Raw genomic sequence first — 6,063 nt, forward strand, 5'->3', positions numbered from 1 at the left:
TTAGTTTTAGTTATAATATATTTTCTATATATTATAACTATTTTTTTTTTTTTGAAGTCCAATAGAGTATTAAAATATATTTGGTGGCAACTAGGGTTTTAAAAAAAAATCCAAAAGATTTATTTGAATATTGCTACAGATTGAGATTTCCAACTTCGGTGGCTTTGTCTTGTAGTACAATCTAAGTGGATGTATGTGTACTGATTCGGCTATGAACAACACTTAACAATATTTTGTTCATTATTTTTGGAAGACTTGTGCTTTGTTAGTTGCTATTGCTGCTTCCGCTTCTACTTTGCTTCGCAACTCTTCGGTTTAGCTTTGAAGGACTACTTTGGAGCATTTCGGCAGTCACTATGTGGGCTGATTTGGGTCATTATTTTGAATTTTTTACAACTTGTTTCGAAGATATTTGTCTATCTATTTGGTGAGATCTTTCCTCAATTTATTTATGATTATTTAGAATTCACCTAAGGTGATTTGTGAGACTATTCATGTCTCGTTTGTAATCGTTTGTGAACTCTTGATTGATAATGAAATCGGACTATGGTTTGGTGGACGCACCTCACATTGAAAGAACCACGTAAAAATTCTTGTGTCGTCGATTTAATTTTTCAGCAATATTTTTATTTCTTTTGATTGATTTACACTTGCAGGAATCATCTATTTTCCTAACAGGTAGAGAAGAGATGTATGCATATATGTGTGTGTATATACATATATATGGTTGATTGAGAGAGAGAGAGAGAGAGAGAGATGGCTACGGAAGGATGAGGATAAGAAATGATATGCATATATAGATGTATATGTTGGAACATTTTCATAATATATTTATATATATTTAAATATATATAATATAGTTATATGAATTATTAAAGAGATGTAATTTTTGAATTTAAATCAAAATGTGTACCCATTGAGTTTAAGAAAAATGTGTCTTTTGGATTTAAACCATTGGGGTGTAACCATTGGATTTAAATTAAAAGATATGACTCTTGGATTTAAAGGGTGTCACTTTTGAATATAAAGGATGTGACATTTGGTCTAAGGGACACAAATCTATGCCTATATAAAGGCGGAATGGGTTTGTAATTGAAGAAGTAATCCATATGAAATCCATATAACATCTATGGAATTTATCTCTAACATTCATATCGTTATTTGCCTCTATGCTTGGTAGATTAGAAAAATCCAAAGGTATTCGGGATCTGATTTCGTTCGTGCATAACATAGTCAAACATCAATCTTTAGGCTGGGTTTCATTGTATTCTGGAGGCGGATTTGCAGGTAACCCAGTGCACACCATATTCGACATAATTGGTAGGGGTGAATATCGTCTTAAGGAAATTAACGTTGTAACACGCCTTGAAGCAATTCTTACTATTTTCTATTTTATCTCTTTCCATCTCATTTATCAAATTTGCACCAACAATATTAAGATGATATTCTTGAAAAGATGAATAGGGTTAATATTTATTTCAAAATATTAGAAACAATTGAACGATTAACTTTTAATTCCAATTTGGTGTTTGACTATCAAATTACGATCAAGGTGATAAAATAGTTTGCTTCGATTTATGTCTAAATGCTTTGCTTTGTGATTTTTATTTAAAGACCATACTTATAATTTGAATATCACATAAGTTCATAGTTTGTATGAAAATTATGTTTGCTTATAATTGTCATTAAAACAAACACTTTATTTATTCAATGCTAGATTTTATGGTATTGGTTTGACAGTACTCTTAATTTCATGCCGTTAATGAAATTTTTCTTCATCTTCCTGTACTCTTAATTTCATGCCGTTAATGAAATTTTTCTTTACTGATAAAAAAAAACAATAACAATATATGTACAGATTTCAGTGCTTCTGGAATTTTCGGATCTTACATGATTTTATGTTATTAGCATTAGCACTAATATCATTAGTTGCGTGACAGGAAGTCTTTGGTTCCAATAATTTTAAAATTTTGACTGTTGCAATCGTGTCTATGCAAAGTGATGTGCCTATGTTTATGCGTAATAACCGGTTCTTGTTATTGGTCTAAACAATATATATAAGTGAATTTTCTGATTGTATAACTGTTAGTTTCTTTACGACAAAATCTGCAATTTTTAAATTTGGTTTGATACATATCTGTATTCCATGTCTAAATATTATATGCCTTATTCATTACATCACTGTTTTATAAGGGAAATTCCATGGTTGATTATTAGTCGAACATAATGATCAGTATTTTGGAAAATCAACTAAAAATGTTTTAAATTAAATTTTCTAATTAAATATATATATATATATATATATATATATGGACTGTATGTGTTTCGCACAATGGTGTTTTTCGATATTTTAGAGAAATTATTTGATGATTTTAAAGTATTTTTCTATACACACATCTTGCTGTTTTTCAAAAGAGAATAAAATGGTGGACCTCACTTTGTCAATAGATTAGTAATGAAATTTTATGTCAATGCTTTAAATAAATGTTGTGATTGTGTATGACCATGATTAACTTTTATTTGAGGAATATTATGCATTTAAATTTTATAATTGTTAGAATTTCAATTATGTATATTTGTTTATAAGTTAGTATCTCAAGTTCCTATCAAGGAAAGTTTAGATTAACCTCACCATTGACCAGATTGACGAGAAAATGGGCTAAGTTTTTGTAAAGTGAGACCTGTAAAAAGTCGTTCAAAGAGCTTAAGGTTAGGATCCTACAAAATAAACGGTTCGGATTATCGAAACGAGACTCGTGGTTGGCTCTAGGGCTCCTCAAGTTCTCTCATGTTAAGATCTCATCATAAAAAAAAATTCTGCGGAAGTTTTCAAGAATATGTTTTTAAAATTAGATTATGATTTTAATTATTAAAATCAATGTATAATTTTGGGATTGTGATTTCTTGAACTTGATAAAATATAGAGTATATATTATATACTTGGTGAATTTTCTGAATGTTATTAAATTATAATTTCTAATTTATGTAACTTGTATTTGAATGAAAATTTTATATCGGTTGGTTAGTTTATGATTCAAAACAAGTACAAGCACAAATCATAAAACTTAAGATATAATAATGTATTAACTCTAAATATCTAAAGTATTTGATTGTTTAAGTCCTGCAATTTAATTTATCAAATTATTGAGAATAGTTAGTTTATATGTTAAAGTGGGTATCCAGTTATTTAAAATGATACAAAGGCACCTAGTTGAACACTTAATATTAGAACTATGGCTTAGAGTAAATAAAGATTACTCTTGGTGGGAATTTATCTCTTAAAATTAAAGAGATGATTTTTACAATTTGTTAGTCTCTTGTAGCAAAAGAGATGGAGTGATATGGCATTTTTGTCACGGATTTTTCTTGAATTTTTTAATATGCAAACTCATCATCAATATGAGTTGATAGTTATGATAGTGATTGTTAGTCCGGACATATTGATCACGTCATAAACTGTGGTAATACATAGCTATGTAAGAATTTTGCCCAAGTGATTGTGAATTCTCTAAGAAATACTTGCAAGGGATTTGATGTGAATGGGTATTGAGCCTAAGTAACATAATCACTCATGGTGAAAACTCAACTCAACGCTTGAAGAAACATCAAGTCATTGAGTTCAATGAGCCCAAGTACCCCATATGTTGTGATTGCAAGCACTTAAATTTTTTTTTTTTTTTTTTTTTTTTTTAAACCATCCCAAAGTAAAGTGCTTGGGACCTGTGATTCAAAAGAAGAGGTTGAGCTACTTAGCTCTCAATAAGTTTAGAACGGTGAGTTAGGGTACTATAGTTACGGGGATATTTTTAGTAAACTTATCTATATGAGTGTAGGAGGTGGTGCCGCTTCCTATGAGTCCAAGAACTTGACTCTAAAGTGCTTATGAAACATGATATACACATAAGGCCAATCCATGTGTCGGCTTTTTGAATTACCTAAGGAGAAGAAAATTTGTGTGTGAGTTGTGTCCAGTTAATTGTATTAGATCACTAGTTCAAAGACAAGTCTACTATGCTATCGTGATTAACTTTGATGTAATTTCACTAAGTGAATGATTCAAATCGAAAGATATCTTCATTTATGTGTAGATTTTCCTAATCTATCCAAATTGTTATTTTCATATATTTTAAAAATGGTGGAGGATTGTTGGAACATTTTCATAATATATATACATATATATGTTTAAATATATAATATAGTTATATGAATTATTAAATATATGTGACTTTTGAATTTAAACCAAAGTGTGTAACCACTGAGTTTAAATAAAAATGTATGTCCTTTGGATTTAAACCATAGGGGTATAACCATTGGATTTAAATCAAAAGACATGACTTTTGGATTTAAAAGGTATCCGTTTTAAATCTAAAAGACACGACCTTTGGTCTAAAAGACACAAACCCATGCCTATATAAAAATGGAATGGGTTGGTAATTGGAGAAGTAATCCATATGAAATTCATAGAACATCTCCGGAATTTCTCTCTAACATTCATATTGTTATTTTCTTCTATACTTGGTGGATTAGAAAAATTCAAAGGTATTCGGGATCTAATTTCGTTAATGCATAATGCAGTCAGATATCAATCTTAAGACTGGGTTTCATTATATCCTGGAGGCGGATTCGCAGGTAACCTGGTGCACACCATATTCGACATAATTGGTGGGGGCGAATATCGTCTTAAGGAAAGTGAGGTTGTAACATACCTCAAAACAATTCTTATTATTTTTTGTTTTATCTCTTTCTATCTCATTTACTAAATTTGTACCAACAATATATATGTATAGATAAATATAGATAAATAGCTTGATAGATATGTAGGGAGAGTGAGAGCAAAGAGTTGAGGAAGGAAGAGACCGGCGTAGGGCTCCAAGCAAGGGAGGTGCGGGGTAAGAAACTTGGGCGCCATGTTGGGATTTTGGTACAAAAAATACAAAGTTTCAGTGTAATTTGATTTAAGAAAAATATAGAAAAAAATATAGTAAAAACATCATAATACTCATAAAACAATATCGAATAATAATATAAAGTTAGAAATATATTTTTATAATAAATTTACAGTATAAAAATATATAGGCTATTAAATTTAAAACAATGCGAATAATTATAAAAAAAAAATCTTGATAAATATTATTTTATTATATGAAATGCGAGGTTTCACAGCTTATGTCAATTTAAATTAAAGGAGCTTTCTTTCTTTATTTTTTTTTTTTATCATGCTATTGATAAAAACAAAATATATCTATGCAAATTTTTGTATCTAAATTTTATTTTTTGAAAGAATGATATCAATATATTAGAATTTTATTTTATTTATTTATTTATTTGTGTGTGTTTGAAAAGTTTAAAAAAATTAAATTTTGGAATATCTATACTAAAAAAATTTCCTAAAGTACCCATAATAAGCACTCTAAAAAAAAATTTCTAAAATCGTCACTAGTTGCTCATATTAATACCACCCATAAGAGTTGTATGCACACAAAACTTCCACAAAAAGTTACACAAACAATAATAAAAAAATAAATAATAAATAATACTTATAAGCCTCACCATATGCACTTTGCGACTTTCCCTATAAATTTGTAAAATATTTTGTGCCTATGTTGTTGTTGTTGGAGTACTTACACCATAAAATAAAGCCACGTCTAAATTTTTAGTAAGCAAAGATAGGGGACATGTTTGTGTGGAGTGGAGTCGATCAATAATACTTTTTCAGCCGATATAACATTTATAAATTAATCTTAGAAAGAGGAGAATCAAAGCAAGGCCGTCTTAGCTCAGCTGGTAGAGCGCGTGGCTTTTAACCACGTGGTCGTGGGTTCGATTCCCACAGACGGCGCTTACAAATACGTAATTTTAGATTTTATTTTTTCCTCAAAAACTTCACATAAAATATTATTATACATTAAAAAAAAAATTCACATAAACAATATTCTAGTGTTTTGTAGTCCATTTTTTTTTTTCTTTTAAAAGAAGAGAATATTTACATAAATAATATTAGAGTAAATTAGGAATAAATCCAATTTAAGAAGTGTATCTAGTGGATATTTTTTTTTCAATTGG

The 6,063-nt window shown here is 29.1% G+C and overlaps 1 non-coding gene across 1 annotated transcript; it reads left to right on the plus strand.

Annotated features, from left to right (window-relative positions):
- The first annotated feature begins 5,766 nt into the window (after positions 1–5,766).
- On the plus strand, positions 5,767–5,839 carry TRNAK-UUU (transfer RNA lysine (anticodon UUU)). Its single transcript has one exon. It is a non-coding gene; the product is annotated as a tRNA-Lys (tRNA).
- Positions 5,840–6,063: the final 224 nt, after the last annotated feature.

Source organism: Camellia sinensis, chromosome 8, assembly GCF_055761805.1.
Source record: "Camellia sinensis isolate YWXY chromosome 8, ASM5576180v1, whole genome shotgun sequence".
NCBI classification, from domain to species: domain Eukaryota; kingdom Viridiplantae; phylum Streptophyta; class Magnoliopsida; order Ericales; family Theaceae; genus Camellia; species Camellia sinensis.